The sequence below is a fragment of the Oncorhynchus mykiss genome, unplaced genomic scaffold (assembly GCF_013265735.2).
Source record: "Oncorhynchus mykiss isolate Arlee unplaced genomic scaffold, USDA_OmykA_1.1 un_scaffold_196, whole genome shotgun sequence".
NCBI lineage: Eukaryota > Metazoa > Chordata > Actinopteri > Salmoniformes > Salmonidae > Oncorhynchus > Oncorhynchus mykiss.
The window spans coordinates 1-15,176 of record NW_023493679.1 but is presented as its reverse complement, the minus strand read 5'-3'; the positions used below and the strand labels follow the sequence as shown (position 1 = coordinate 15,176).

At 42.8% G+C, this 15,176-nt stretch overlaps 17 non-coding genes across 17 annotated transcripts; all 17 read left to right on the top strand.

Annotated features, from left to right (window-relative positions):
* The first annotated feature begins 134 nt into the window (after window positions 1-134).
* trnal-uag lies at window positions 135-216 on the top strand. The gene has a single exon. It is a non-coding gene; the product is annotated as a tRNA-Leu (tRNA).
* Window positions 217-1,681: 1,465 nt separating this feature from the next.
* Window positions 1,682-1,763, top strand: trnal-aag. The gene has a single exon. It is a non-coding gene; the product is annotated as a tRNA-Leu (tRNA).
* Window positions 1,764-2,417: 654 nt separating this feature from the next.
* On the top strand, window positions 2,418-2,499 carry trnal-aag. The gene has a single exon. It is a non-coding gene; the product is annotated as a tRNA-Leu (tRNA).
* A 737-nt stretch (window positions 2,500-3,236) lies between these two features.
* On the top strand, window positions 3,237-3,318 carry trnal-uag. The gene has a single exon. It is a non-coding gene; the product is annotated as a tRNA-Leu (tRNA).
* Window positions 3,319-4,055: 737 nt separating this feature from the next.
* trnal-aag lies at window positions 4,056-4,138 on the top strand. The gene has a single exon. It is a non-coding gene; the product is annotated as a tRNA-Leu (tRNA).
* Window positions 4,139-4,792: 654 nt separating this feature from the next.
* Window positions 4,793-4,874, top strand: trnal-aag. The gene has a single exon. It is a non-coding gene; the product is annotated as a tRNA-Leu (tRNA).
* A 654-nt stretch (window positions 4,875-5,528) lies between these two features.
* trnal-aag lies at window positions 5,529-5,610 on the top strand. Its single transcript has one exon. It is a non-coding gene; the product is annotated as a tRNA-Leu (tRNA).
* Window positions 5,611-6,346: 736 nt separating this feature from the next.
* Window positions 6,347-6,428, top strand: trnal-aag. Its single transcript has one exon. It is a non-coding gene; the product is annotated as a tRNA-Leu (tRNA).
* A 737-nt stretch (window positions 6,429-7,165) lies between these two features.
* Window positions 7,166-7,247, top strand: trnal-aag. The gene has a single exon. It is a non-coding gene; the product is annotated as a tRNA-Leu (tRNA).
* Window positions 7,248-7,901: 654 nt separating this feature from the next.
* Window positions 7,902-7,983, top strand: trnal-aag. The gene has a single exon. It is a non-coding gene; the product is annotated as a tRNA-Leu (tRNA).
* A 736-nt stretch (window positions 7,984-8,719) lies between these two features.
* Window positions 8,720-8,801, top strand: trnal-aag. Its single transcript has one exon. It is a non-coding gene; the product is annotated as a tRNA-Leu (tRNA).
* A 735-nt stretch (window positions 8,802-9,536) lies between these two features.
* On the top strand, window positions 9,537-9,618 carry trnal-aag. Its single transcript has one exon. It is a non-coding gene; the product is annotated as a tRNA-Leu (tRNA).
* Window positions 9,619-10,354: 736 nt separating this feature from the next.
* Window positions 10,355-10,436, top strand: trnal-uag. Its single transcript has one exon. It is a non-coding gene; the product is annotated as a tRNA-Leu (tRNA).
* A 737-nt stretch (window positions 10,437-11,173) lies between these two features.
* Window positions 11,174-11,255, top strand: trnal-aag. The gene has a single exon. It is a non-coding gene; the product is annotated as a tRNA-Leu (tRNA).
* Window positions 11,256-11,989: 734 nt separating this feature from the next.
* Window positions 11,990-12,071, top strand: trnal-uag. The gene has a single exon. It is a non-coding gene; the product is annotated as a tRNA-Leu (tRNA).
* Window positions 12,072-12,807: 736 nt separating this feature from the next.
* Window positions 12,808-12,889, top strand: trnal-aag. The gene has a single exon. It is a non-coding gene; the product is annotated as a tRNA-Leu (tRNA).
* A 736-nt stretch (window positions 12,890-13,625) lies between these two features.
* trnal-uag lies at window positions 13,626-13,707 on the top strand. Its single transcript has one exon. It is a non-coding gene; the product is annotated as a tRNA-Leu (tRNA).
* The last annotated feature ends 1,469 nt before the right edge of the window (window positions 13,708-15,176 follow it).

Here is a 15,176-nt window from a genome sequence, read left to right as displayed (position 1 = left end):
AAGATGAAGGACGCAAGAGCAACATGAGATACATAAAGATTTTAAAGAAGAAAATGAAAAAGAAGACTAAAATACAAGGGAGTGCAGATGCTCTAGGTAACTGACGAGAAAGTGTGGCAATCTTGCCAGAGCTGGGTAGTGTGGCCGAGCGGTCTAAGGCGCTGGATTTAGGCTCCAGTCTCTAAGGAGGCGTGGGTTCAAATCCCACCGCTGCCATCTTTATTGAGTTTGTTTGTGCAAGCTATTACATGTTCTGCTTTATTTCAGCGTTTTTACTTTCATGCAGGGCCATGCAAGGGAGAAAAGAAGCAATGTTGTGTGTCACGGATGGGGTTCCAACTCAATAGTGTAGTCCATCGCCTTAACCAACCAGCCACCAAGTCCTGTGCTCCCGCGGTGGCAGTTGCACCTCCTACTGGTGGTTGTTCATGTCAAATCCTTGATTGGAAAAAAGTAAAGTTGTGATGGTCTGTGCGATGACCAAGCAGTCTATTTTAACAGTGGGAACTGTGGCCGAGCTGGGCAGAGAACTGGATTGAAAGGACCCAGTCTTTCGGAGGTGTGGGTTCAAAGTCCACCACTGCAACTTTTTCTCAACAGAAAACTGTAATGTAATTTCAAACAAGGCCACCAAGGACACCGGACAAATAAAGGGAATCCAGCCTTTACCCTCATTCCCACGTCTATTATCTGCCGTGTTTTTCTAATTCAATCTGCTTCAGACATAAAAGCAGAAACTAATTCTAAGTTTATACGATGGAAGAAAGAGCAACATCAGATAAATTAAGATTTTTAAAAAGAGAATCAAAAAAAGATGAAGGACGCAAGAGCAACATGAGATACATAAAGATTTTAAAGAAGAAAATGAAAAAGAAGACTAAAATACAAGGAAGTGCAGACGCTCTAGGTAACTGAAGAGAAAGTGTGAAAGTTTTTCCAGAGCTGGATAGTGTGGCAGAGCGGTCTAAGGCGCAGGATTAAGGCTCCAGTCTCTAAGGAGGCGTGGGTTCAAATCCCACCACTGCCATCTTCATTGAGTTTGTTAGTTTGTCACGGATGGGGTTCCAACTCAATAGTGTAGTCCATCGCCTTAACCAACCAGCCACCAAGTCCTGTGCCCCCACGGTGGCAGTTGCACCTCCTACCGGTGGTTGTTCACGTCAAATCCTTGATTGGAAAAAAGTAAAGTTGTGATGGTCTGTGCGACGATCAAGCAGTCCATTTTAACAGTGGGAACTGTGGCCGAGCTGTCCAGAGAACTGGATTTAAGGACCCAGTCTTTCGGAGGTGTCGGTTCAAAGTCCACCACTGCAACTTTTTCTCAACAGAAAACTGTAATGTCATTTCAAACTAGGCCACCAAGGACACCGGAAAATAAAGGGAATCCAGCCTTTACCCTAATTCCCACGTCTGTTATTGCAATTATCTGCAGTGTTTTTCTAATTAAATCTGCTTCAGACATAAAAGCAGAAACTAATTCTAAGTTTATACGATGGAAGAAAGAGCAACATCAGATAAATTAAGATTTTTAAAAAGAGAATCAAAAAAAGATGAAGGACGCAAGAACAACATGAGATACATAAAGATTTTAAAGAAGAAAATGAAAAAGAAGACTAAAATACAAGGAAGTGCAGACGCTCTAGGTAACTGAAGAGAAAGTGTGAGTATTTTGCCAGAGCTGGGTAGTGTGGCCGAGCGGTCTAAGGCGCTGGATTAAGGCTCCAGTCTCTAAGGAGGCGTGGGTTCAAATCCCACCACTGCCATCTTTATTGAGTTTGTTTGTTTGTCACGGATGGGGTTCCAACTCAATAGTGTAGTCCATCGCCTTAACCAACCAGCCACCAAGTCCTGTGCCCCCACGGTGGCAGTTGTACCTCCTACCGGTGGTTGTTCACGTCAAATCCTTGATTGGAAAAAAGGAAAGTTGTGATGGTCTGTGCGACGATCAAGCAGTCCATTTTAACAGTGGGAACTGTGGCCGAGCTGTCCAGAGAACTGGATTTAAGGACCCAGTCTTTCGGAGGTGTCGGTTCAAAGTCCACCACTGCAACTTTTTCTCAACAGAAAACTGTAATGTAATTTCAAACTAGGCCACCAAGGACACCGGAAAATAAAGGGAATCCAGCCTTTACCCTAATTCCCACGTCTGTTATTGCAATTATCTGCCGTGTTTTTCTAATTCAATCTGCTTCAGACATAAAAGCAGAAACTAATTCTAAGTTTATACGATGGAAGAAAGAGCAACATCAGATAAATTAAGATTTTTAAAAAGAGAATCAAAAAAAGATGAAGGACGCAAGAACAACATGAGATACATAAAGATTTTAAAGAAGAAAATGAAAAAGAAGACTAAAATACAAGGAAGTGCAGACGCTCTAGGTAACTGAAGAGAAAGTGTGAGTATTTTGCCAGAGCTGGGTAGTGTGGCCGAGCGGTCTAAGGCGCTGGATTAAGGCTCCAGTCTCTAAGGAGGCGTGGGTTCAAATCCCACCACTGCCATCTTTATTGAGTTTGTTTGCGCAAGCTATCACATGTTCTGCTTTATTTCAGTGTTTTTAATTTCATGCAGGGCCATGCAAGGGAGAAAAGAAGCAATGTTGTGTGTCACGGATGGGGTTCCAACTCAATAGTGTAGTCCATCGCCTTAACCAACCAGCCACCAAGTCCTGTGCCCCCGCGGTGGCAGTTGCACCTCCTACAGGTGGTTCTTCACGTCAAATCCTTGATTGGAAAAAAGGAAAGTTGTGATGGTCTGTGCGACGACCAAGCAGTCCATTTTAACAGTGGGAACTGTGGCCGAGCTGTCCAGAGAACTGGATTTAAGGACCCAGTCTTTCGGAGGTGTAGGTTCAAAGTCCACCTCTGCAACTTTTTCTCAACAGAAAACTGTAATGTAATTTCAAACAAGGCCACCAAGGACACCGGACAAATAAAGGGAATCCAGCCTTTACCCTAATTCCCACGTCTGTTATTGCAATTATCTGCCATGTTTTTCTAATTCAATCTGCTTCAGACATAAAAGCCGAAACGAATTCTAAGTTTATACGATGAAAGAAAGAGCAACATCAGATAAATTAAGATTTTTAGAAAGAGAATCAAAAAAAGATGAAGGACGCAAGAGCAACATGAGATACATAAAGATTTTAAAGAAGAAAATGAAAAAGAAGACTAAAATACAAGGGAGTGCAGATGCTCTAGGTAACTGACGAGAAAGTGTGGCAATCTTGCCAGAGCTGGGTAGTGTGGCCGAGCGGTCTAAGGCGCTGGATTTAGGCTCCAGTCTCTAAGGAGGCGTGGGTTCAAATCCCACCGCTGCCATCTTTATTGAGTTTGTTTGTGCAAGCTATTACATGTTCTGCTTTATTTCAGCGTTTTTACTTTCATGCAGGGCCATGCAAGGGAGAAAAGAAGCAATGTTGTGTGTCACGGATGGGGTTCCAACTCAATAGTGTAGTCCATCGCCTTAACCAACCAGCCACCAAGTCCTGTGCTCCCGCGGTGGCAGTTGCACCTCCTACTGGTGGTTGTTCATGTCAAATCCTTGATTGGAAAAAAGTAAAGTTGTGATGGTCTGTGCGATGACCAAGCAGTCTATTTTAACAGTGGGAACTGTGGCCGAGCTGGGCAGAGAACTGGATTGAAAGGACCCAGTCTTTCGGAGGTGTGGGTTCAAAGTCCACCACTGCAACTTTTTCTCAACAGAAAACTGTAATGTAATTTCAAACAAGGCCACCAAGGACACCGGACAAATAAAGGGAATCCAGCCTTTACCCTAATTCCCACGTCTGTTATTGCAATTATCTGCCGTGTTTTTCTAATTCAATCTGCTTCAGACATAAAAGCAGAAACTAATTCTAAGTTTATACGATGGAAGAAAGAGCAACATCAGATAAATTAAGATTTTTAAAAAGAGAATCAAAAAAAGATGAAGGACGCAAGAGCAACATGAGATACATAAAGATTTTAAAGAAGAAAATGAAAAAGAAGACTAAAATACAAGGAAGTGCAGACGCTCTAGGTAACTGAAGAGAAAGTGTGAAAGTTTTTCCAGAGCTGGATAGTGTGGCCGAGCGGTCTAAGGCGCAGGATTAAGGCTCCAGTCTCTAAGGAGGCGTGGGTTCAAATCCCACCACTGCCATCTTCATTGAGTTTGTTAGTTTGTCACGGATGGGGTTCCAACTCAATAGTGTAGTCCATCGCCTTAACCAACCAGCCACCAAGTCCTGTGCCCCCACGGTGGCAGTTGCACCTCCTACCGGTGGTTGTTCACGTCAAATCCTTGATTGGAAAAAAGTAAAGTTGTGATGGTCTGTGCGACGATCAAGCAGTCCATTTTAACAGTGGGAACTGTGGCCGAGCTGTCCAGAGAACTGGATTTAAGGACCCAGTCTTTCGGAGGTGTCGGTTCAAAGTCCACCACTGCAACTTTTTCTCAACAGAAAACTGTAATGTCATTTCAAACTAGGCCACCAAGGAAACCGGAAAATAAAGGGAATCCAGCCTTTACCCTCATTCCCACGTCTGTTATTGCAATTATCTGCAGTGTTTTTCTAATTAAATCTGCTTCAGACATAAAAGCAGAAACTAATTCTAAGTTTATACGATGGAAGAAAGAGCAACATCAGATAAATTAAGATTTTTAAAAAGAGAATCAAAAAAAGATGAAGGACGCAAGAACAACATGAGATACATAAAGATTTTAAAGAAGAAAATGAAAAAGAAGACTAAAATACAAGGAAGTGCAGACGCTCTAGGTAACTGAAGAGAAAGTGTGAGTATTTTGCCAGAGCTGGGTAGTGTGGCCGAGCGGTCTAAGGCGCTGGATTAAGGCTCCAGTCTCTAAGGAGGCGTGGGTTCAAATCCCACCACTGCCATCTTTATTGAGTTTGTTTGTTTGTCACGGATGGGGTTCCAACTCAATAGTGTAGTCCATCGCCTTAACCAACCAGCCACCAAGTCCTGTGCCCCCACGGTGGCAGTTGTACCTCCTACCGGTGGTTGTTCACGTCAAATCCTTGATTGGAAAAAAGGAAAGTTGTGATGGTCTGTGCGACGATCAAGCAGTCCATTTTAACAGTGGGAACTGTGGCCGAGCTGTCCAGAGAACTGGATTTAAGGACCCAGTCTTTCGGAGGTGTCGGTTCAAAGTCCACCACTGCAACTTTTTCTCAACAGAAAACTGTAATGTAATTTCAAACTAGGCCACCAAGGACACCGGAAAATAAAGGGAATCCAGCCTTTACCCTAATTCCCACGTCTGTTATTGCAATTATCTGCCGTGTTTTTCTAATTCAATCTGCTTCAGACATAAAAGCAGAAACTAATTCTAAGTTTATACGATGGAAGAAAGAGCAACATCAGATAAATTAAGATTTTTAAAAAGAGAATCAAAAAAAGATGAAGGACGCAAGAACAACATGAGATACATAAAGATTTTAAAGAAGAAAATGAAAAAGAAGACTAAAATACAAGGAAGTGCAGACGCTCTAGGTAACTGAAGAGAAAGTGTGAGTATTTTGCCAGAGCTGGGTAGTGTGGCCGAGCGGTCTAAGGCGCTGGATTAAGGCTCCAGTCTCTAAGGAGGCATGGGTTCAAATCCCACCACTGCCATCTTTATTGAGTTTGTTTGCGCAAGCTATCACATGTTCTGCTTTATTTCAGCGTTTTTACTTTCATGCAGGGCCATGCAAGGGAGAAAAGAAGCAATGTTGTGTGTCACGGATGGGGTTCCAACTCAATAGTGTAGTCCATCACCTTAACCAACCAGCCACCAAGTCCTGTGCCCCCACGGTGGCAGTTGCACCTCCTTCGGTAGTTGTTCACGTCAAATCCTTGATTGGAAAAAAGTAAAGTTGTGATGGTCTGTGCGATGACCAAGCAGTCTATTTTAACAGTGGGAACTGTGGCCAAGCTGTCCAGAGAACTGGATTTAAGGACCCAGTCTTTCGGAGGTGTCGGTTCAAAGTCCACCGCTGCAAGTTTTTCTCAACAGAAAACTGTAATGTAATTTCAAACAAGGCCACCAAGGACACCGGACAAATAAAGGGAATCCAGCCTTTACCCCAATTCCCACGTCTGTTATTGCAATTATCTGCCGTGTTTTTCTAATTCAATCTGCTTCAGACATGAAAGCAGAAACTAATTCTAAGTTTATACGATGGAAGAAAGAGCAACATCAGATAAATTAAGATTTTTACAAAGACAATCAAAAAAAGATGAAGGACGCAAGAGCAACATGAGATACATAAAGATTTTAAAGAAGAAAATGAAAAAGAAGACTAAAATACAAGGAAGTGCAGACGCTCTAGGTAACTGAAGAGAAAGTGTGAATGTTTTTCCGGAGCTGGGTAGTGTGGCCGAGCGGTCTAAGGCGCTGGATTAAGGCTCCAGTCTCTAAGGAGGCGTGGGTTCAAATCCCACCACTGCCATCTTTATTGAGTTTGTTTGCGCAAGCTATCACATGTTCTGCTTTATTTCAGCGTTTTTACTTTCATGCAGGGTCATGCAAGGGAGAAAAGAAGCAATGTTGTGTGTCACGGATGGGGTTCCAACTCAATAGTGTAGTCCATCGCCTTAACCAACCAGCCACCAAGTCCTGTGCTCCCGCGGTGGCAGTTGCACCTCCTACTGGTGGTTGTTCATGTCAAATCCTTGATTGGAAAAAAGTAAAGTTGTGATGGTCTGTGCGATGACCAAGCAGTCTATTTTAACAGTGGGAACTGTGGCCGAGCTGGGCAGAGAACTGGATTGAAAGGACCCAGTCTTTCGGAGGTGTGGGTTCAAAGTCCACCACTGCAACTTTTTCTCAACAGAAAACTGTAATGTAATTTCAAACTAGGCCACCAAGGAAACCGGAAAATAAAGGGAATCCAGCCTTTACCCTCATTCCCACGTCTGTTATTGCAATTATCTGCAGTGTTTTTCTAATTAAATCTGCTTCAGACATAAAAGCAGAAACTAATTCTAAGTTTATACGATGGAAGAAAGAGCAACATCAGATAAATTAAGATTTTTAAAAAGAGAATCAAAAAAAGATGAAGGACGCAAGAACAACATGAGATACATAAAGATTTTAAAGAAGAAAATGAAAAAGAAGACTAAAATACAAGGAAGTGCAGACGCTCTAGGTAACTGAAGAGAAAGTGTGAGTATTTTGCCAGAGCTGGGTAGTGTGGCCGAGCGGTCTAAGGCGCTGGATTAAGGCTCCAGTCTCTAAGGAGGCGTGGGTTCAAATCCCACCACTGCCATCTTTATTGAGTTTGTTTGTTTGTCACGGATGGGGTTCCAACTCAATAGTGTAGTCCATCGCCTTAACCAACCAGCCACCAAGTCCTGTGCCCCCACGGTGGCAGTTGTACCTCCTACCGGTGGTTGTTCACGTCAAATCCTTGATTGGAAAAAAGGAAAGTTGTGATGGTCTGTGCGACGATCAAGCAGTCCATTTTAACAGTGGGAACTGTGGCCGAGCTGTCCAGAGAACTGGATTTAAGGACCCAGTCTTTCGGAGGTGTCGGTTCAAAGTCCACCACTGCAACTTTTTCTCAACAGAAAACTGTAATGTAATTTCAAACTAGGCCACCAAGGACACCGGAAAATAAAGGGAATCCAGCCTTTACCCTAATTCCCACGTCTGTTATTGCAATTATCTGCCGTGTTTTTCTAATTCAATCTGCTTCAGACATAAAAGCAGAAACTAATTCTAAGTTTATACGATGGAAGAAAGAGCAACATCAGATAAATTAAGATTTTTAAAAAGAGAATCAAAAAAAGATGAAGGACGCAAGAACAACATGAGATACATAAAGATTTTAAAGAAGAAAATGAAAAAGAAGACTAAAATACAAGGAAGTGCAGACGCTCTAGGTAACTGAAGAGAAAGTGTGAGTATTTTGCCAGAGCTGGGTAGTGTGGCCGAGCGGTCTAAGGCGCTGGATTAAGGCTCCAGTCTCTAAGGAGGCATGGGTTCAAATCCCACCACTGCCATCTTTATTGAGTTTGTTTGCGCAAGCTATCACATGTTCTGCTTTATTTCAGCGTTTTTACTTTCATGCAGGGCCATGCAAGGGAGAAAAGAAGCAATGTTGTGTGTCACGGATGGGGTTCCAACTCAATAGTGTAGTCCATCACCTTAACCAACCAGCCACCAAGTCCTGTGCCCCCACGGTGGCAGTTGCACCTCCTTCGGTAGTTGTTCACGTCAAATCCTTGATTGGAAAAAAGTAAAGTTGTGATGGTCTGTGCGATGACCAAGCAGTCTATTTTAACAGTGGGAACTGTGGCCAAGCTGTCCAGAGAACTGGATTTAAGGACCCAGTCTTTCGGAGGTGTCGGTTCAAAGTCCACCGCTGCAAGTTTTTCTCAACAGAAAACTGTAATGTAATTTCAAACAAGGCCACCAAGGACACCGGACAAATAAAGGGAATCCAGCCTTTACCCCAATTCCCACGTCTGTTATTGCAATTATCTGCCGTGTTTTTCTAATTCAATCTGCTTCAGACATGAAAGCAGAAACTAATTCTAAGTTTATACGATGGAAGAAAGAGCAACATCAGATAAATTAAGATTTTTACAAAGACAATCAAAAAAAGATGAAGGACGCAAGAGCAACATGAGATACATAAAGATTTTAAAGAAGAAAATGAAAAAGAAGACTAAAATACAAGGAAGTGCAGACGCTCTAGGTAACTGAAGAGAAAGTGTGAATGTTTTTCCGGAGCTGGGTAGTGTGGCCGAGCGGTCTAAGGCGCTGGATTAAGGCTCCAGTCTCTAAGGAGGCGTGGGTTCAAATCCCACCACTGCCATCTTTATTGAGTTTGTTTGCGCAAGCTATCACATGTTCTGCTTTATTTCAGCGTTTTTACTTTCATGCAGGGTCATGCAAGGGAGAAAAGAAGCAATGTTGTGTGTCACGGATGGGGTTCCAACTCAATAGTGTAGTCCATCGCCTTAACCAACCAGCCACCAAGTCCTGTGCCCCCACGGTGGCAGTTGCACCTCCTTCGGTAGTTGTTCACGTCAAATCCTTGATTGGAAAAAAGTAAAGTTGTGATGGTCTGTGCGATGACCAAGCAGTCTATTTTAACAGTGGGAACTGTGGCCAAGCTGTCCAGAGAACTGGATTTAAGGACCCAGTCTTTCGGAGGTGTCGGTTCAAAGTCCACCGCTGCAACTTTTTCTCAACAGAAAACTGTAATGTAATTTCAAACAAGGCCACCAAGGACACCGGAAAATAAAGGGAATCCAGCCTTTACCCTAATTCCCACGTCTGTTATTGCAATTATCTGCCGTGTTTTTCTAATTCAATCTGCTTCAGACATAAAAGCAGAAACTAATTCTCAGTTTATACGATGAAAGAAAGAGCAACATCAGATAAATTAAGATTTTTAAAAAGAGAATCAAAAAAAGATGAAGGACGCAAGAGCAACATGAGATACATAAAGATTTTAAAGAAGAAAATGAAAAAGAAGACTAAAATACAAGGAAGTGCAGACACTCTAGGTAACTGACGAGAAAGTGTGAATGTTTTGCCAGAGCTGGGTAGTGTGGCCGAGCGGTCTAAGGCGCTGGATTAAGGCTCCAGTCTCTAAGGAGGCGTGGGTTCAAATCCCACCACTGCCATCTTTATTGAGTTTGTTTGCGCAAGCTATCACATGTTCTGCTTTATTTCGGTGTTTTTACTTTCATGTAGGGCCATGCAAGGGAGAAAATAAGCAATGTTGTGTGTCACGGATGGGGTTCCAACTCAATAGTGTAGTCCATCGCCTTAACCAACCAGCCACCAAGTCCTGTGCTCTCACGGTGGCAGTTGCACCTCCTACCAGTGGTTGTTCATGTCAAATCCTTGATTGGAATTAAGGAAAGTTGTGATGGTCTGTGGGACGACCCAGCAGTCCATTTTAACAGTTGGTACTGTGGCCAAGCTGTCCAGAGAACTGGATTTAAGGACCCAGTCTTTCGGAGGTGTCGGTTCAAAGTCCACCGCTGTAACTTTTTCTCAACAGAAAACTGTAATGTAATTTCAAACAAGGCCACCAAGGACACCAGAAAATAAAGGGAATCCAGCCTTTACCCTAATTCCCACGTCTGTTATTGCGATTATCTGCCGTGTTTTTCTAATTCAATCTGCTTCAGACATAAAACCAGAAACTAATTCTAAGTTTATACGATGGAAGAAAGAGCAACATCAGATAAATTAAGATTTTTAAAAAGAGAATCAAAAAAAGATGAAGGACGCAAGAGCAACATGAGATACATAAAGATTTTAAAGAAGAAAATGAAAAAGAAGACTAAAATACAAGGAAGTGCAGACACTCTAGGTAACTGACGAGAAAGTGTGAATGTTTTGCCGGAGTTGGGTAGTGTCGCCGAGCGGTCTAAGGCGCTAGATTTAGGCTCCAGTCTCTAAGGAGGCGTGGGTTCAAATCCCACCACTGCCATCTTTATTGAGTTTGTTTGCGCAAGCTATCACATGTTCTGCTTTATTTCACCGTTTTTACTTTCATGCAGGGCCATGCAAGGGAGAAAAGAAGCAATGGTGTGTGTCACGGATGGGCTTCCAACTCAATAGTGTAGTCCATCGCCTTAAACAACCAGCCACCAAGTCCTGTGCCCCCGCTGTGGCAATTGCACCTCCTACTGGTGGTTGTTCATGTCAATTCCTTGATTGGAAAAAAGGAAAGTTGTGATGGTCTGTGCGACGACCAAGCATTCCATTTTAACAGTGGGAACTGTGGCCGAGCTGTCCAGAGAACTGGATTTAAGGACCCAGTCTTTCGGAGGTGTCGGTTCAAAGTCCACCGCTACAACTTTTTCTCAACAGAAAACTGTAATGTATTTTCAAACAAGGCCACCAAGGACACCGGACAAATAAAGGGAATCCAGCCTTTACCCTAATTCCCATGTCTGTTATTTCAATTATCTGCCGTGATTTTCTAATTCAATCTGCTTCAGACATAAAAGCAGAAACTAATTCTAAGTTTATACGATGGAAGAAAGAGCAACATCAGATAAATTAAGATTTTTAAAAAGAGAATCAAAAAAAGATGAAGGACGCAAGAGCAACATGAGATACATAAAGATTTTAAAGAAGAAAATGAAAAAGAAGACTAAAATACAAGGAAGTGCAGACGCTCTAGGTAACTGAAGAGAAAGTGTGAATGTTTTTCCGGAGCTGGGTAGTGTGGCCGAGCGGTCTAAGGCGCTGGATTAAGGCTCCAGTCTCTAAGGAGGCGTGGGTTGAAATCCCACCACTGCCATCTTTATTGAGTTTGTTTGCGCAAGCTATCACATGTTCTGCTTTATTTCAGCGTTTTTACTTTCATGCAGGGTCATGCAAGGGAGAAAAGAAGCAATGTTGTGTGTCACGGATGGGGTTCCAACTCAATAGTGTAGTCCATCGCCTTAACCAACCAGCCACCAAGTCCTGTGCCCCCACGGTGGCAGTTGCACCTCCTTCGGTAGTTGTTCACGTCAAATCCTTGATTGGAAAAAGTAAAGTTGTGATGGTCTGTGCGATGACCAAGCAGTCTATTTTAACAGTGGGAACTGTGGCCAAGCTGTCCAGAGAACTGGATTTAAGGACCCAGTCTTTCGGAGGTGTCGGTTCAAAGTCCACCGCTGCAACTTTTCTCAACAGAAAACTGTAATGTAATTTCAAACAAGGCCACCAAGGACACCGGACAAATAAAGGGAATCCAGCCTTTACCCTAATTCCCACGTCTGTTATTGCAATTATCTGCCGTGTTTTTCTAATTCAATCTGCTTCAGACATGAAAGCAGAAACAAATTCTAAGTTTATACGATGAAAGAAAGAGCAACATCAGATAAATTAACATTTTTAGAAAGAGAATCAAAAAAAGATGAAGGACGCAAGAGCAACATGAGATACGTAAAGATTTTAAAGAAGAAAATGAAAAAGAAGACTAAAATTCAAGGAAGTGCAGACGCTCTAGGTAACTGACGAGAAAGTGTGAATATTTTGCCAGAGCTGGGTAGTGTGGCCGAGCGGTCTAAGGCGCTGGATTTAGGCTCCAGTCTCTAAGGAGGCGTGGGTTCAAATCCCACCACTGCCATCTTTATTGAGTTTGTTTGCGCAAGCTATCACATGTTCTGCTTTATTTCAGCGTTCTTACTTTCATGCAGGGCCATGCAAGGGAAAAAAGAAGCAATGTTGTGTGTCACGGATGGGGTTCCAACTCAATAGTGTAGTCCATCGCCTTAACCAACCAGCCACCAAGTCCTGTGCCCCCACGGTGGCAGTTGCACCTCCTTCGGTAGTTGTTCACGTCAAATCCTTGATTGGAAAAAAGTAAAGTTGTGATGGTCTGTGCGATGACCCAGCAGTCCATTTTAACAGTGGGAACTGTGGCCAAGCTGTCCAGAGAACTGGATTTAAGGACCCAGTCTTTCGGAGGTGTCGGTTCAAAGTCCACCGCTGCAACTTTTTCTCAACAGAAAACTGTAATGTAATTTCAAACAAGGCCACCAAGGACACCGGACAAATAAAGGGAATCCAGCCTTTACCCTAATTCCCACGTCTGTTATTGCAATTATCTGCCGTGATTTTCTAATTCAATCTGCTTCAGACATAAAAGCAGAAACTAATTCTAAGTTTATACGATGGAAGAAAGAGCAACATCAGATAAATTAAGATTTTTAAAAAGAGAATCAAAAAAAGATGAAGGACGCAAGAGCAACATGAGATACATAAAGATTTTAAAGAAGAAAATGAAAAAGAAGACTAAAATACAAGGAAGTGCAGACGCTCTAGGTAACTGAAGAGAAAGTGTGAATGTTTTTCCGGAGCTGGGTAGTGTGGCCGAGCGGTCTAAGGCGCTGGATTAAGGCTCCAGTCTCTAAGGAGGCGTGGGTTGAAATCCCACCACTGCCATCTTTATTGAGTTTGTTTGCGCAAGCTATCACATGTTCTGCTTTATTTCAGCGTTTTTACTTTCATGCAGGGTCATGCAAGGGAGAAAAGAAGCAATGTTGTGTGTCACGGATGGGGTTCCAACTCAATAGTGTAGTCCATCGCCTTAACCAACCAGCCACCAAGTCCTGTGCCCCCACGGTGGCAGTTGCACCTCCTTCGGTAGTTGTTCACGTCAAATCCTTGATTGGAAAAAAGTAAAGTTGTGATGGTCTGTGCGATGACCAAGCAGTCTATTTTAACAGTGGGAACTGTGGCCAAGCTGTCCAGAGAACTGGATTTAAGGACCCAGTCTTTCGGAGGTGTCGGTTCAAAGTCCACCGCTGCAACTTTTTCTCAACAGAAAACTGTAATGTAATTTCAAACAAGGCCACCAAGGACACCGGACAAATAAAGGGAATCCAGCCTTTACCCTAATTCCCACGTCTGTTATTGCAATTATCTGCCGTGTTTTTCTAATTCAATCTGCTTCAGACATGAAAGCAGAAACAAATTCTAAGTTTATACGATGAAAGAAAGAGCAACATCAGATAAATTAACATTTTTAGAAAGAGAATCAAAAAAAGATGAAGGACGCAAGAGCAACATGAGATACGTAAAGATTTTAAAGAAGAAAATGAAAAAGAAGACTAAAATTCAAGGAAGTGCAGACGCTCTAGGTAACTGACGAGAAAGTGTGAATATTTTGCCAGAGCTGGGTAGTGTGGCCGAGCGGTCTAAGGCGCTGGATTTAGGCTCCAGTCTCTAAGGAGGCGTGGGTTCAAATACCACCACTGCCATCTTTATTGAGTTTGTTTGCGCAAGCTATCACATGTTCTGCTTTATTTCAGCGTTCTTACTTTCATGCAGGGCCATGCAAGGGAAAAAGAAGCAATGTTGTGTGTCACGGATGGGGTTCCAACTCAATAGTGTAGTCCATCGCCTTAACCAACCAGCCACCAAGTCCTGTGCCCCCACGGTGGCAGTTGCACCTCCTTCGGTAGTTGTTCACGTCAAATCCTTGATTGGAAAAAAGTAAAGTTGTGATGGTCTGTGCGATGACCCAGCAGTCCATTTTAACAGTGGGAACTGTGGCCAAGCTGTCCAGAGAACTGGATTTAAGGACCCAGTCTTTCGGAGGTGTCGGTTCAAAGTCCACCGCTGCAACTTTTTCTCAACAGAAAACTGTAATGTAATTTCAAACAAGGCCACCAAGGACACCGGACAAATAAAGGGAATCCAGCCTTTACCCTAATTCCCACGTCTGTTATTGCAATTATCTGCCGTGTTTTTCTAATTCAATCTGCTTCAGACATAAAGCAGAAACTAATTCTAAGTTTATACGATGGAAGAAAGAGCAACATCAGATAAATTAAGATTTTTAAAAAGAGAATGCAAAAAAGATGAAGGACGCAAGAGCAACATGAGATACATAAAGATTTTAAAGAAGAAAATGAAAAAGAAGACTAAAATACAAGGAAGTGCAGACACTCTAGGTAACTGACGAGAAAGTGTGAATGTTTTGCCGGAGCTGGGTAGTGTCGCCGAGCGGTCTAAGGCGCTGGATTTAGGCTCCAGTCTCTAAGGAGGCGTGGGTTCAAATCCACCACTGCCATCTTTATTGAGTTTGTTTGCGCAAGCTATCACATGTTCTGCTTTATTTCACCGTTTTTACTTCATGCAGGGCCATGCAAGGGAGAAAAGAAGCAATGTTGTGTGTCACGGATGGGGTTCCAACTCAATAGTGTAGTCCGTCGCCTTAACCAACCAGCCACCAAGTCCTGTGCCCCCACGGTGGCAGTTGCACCTCCTTACGGTGGTTGTTCACTGTCAAATCCTTGATTGGAAAAAAGGAAAGTTGTGATGGTCTGTGCGACGACCAAGCAGTCCATTTTAACAGTGGGAACTGTGGCCGAGCTGTCCAGAGAACTGGATTTAAGGACCCAGTCTTTCGGAGGTGTAGGGTTCAAAGTCCACCACTGCAACTTTTTCTCAACAGAAAACTGTAATGTAATTTCAAACAAGGCCACCAAGGACACCGGACAAATAAAGGGAATCCAGCCTTTACCCTAATTCCCACGTCTGTTATTGCAATTATCTGCCGTGTTTTTCTAATTCAATCTGCTTCAGACATAAAAGCAGAAACTAATTCTAAGTGTATACGATGGAAGAAAGAGCAACATCAGATAAATTAAGATTTTTAAAAAGAGAATCAAAAAAAGATGAAGGACGCAAGAGCAACATGAGATACATAAAGATTTTAAAGAAG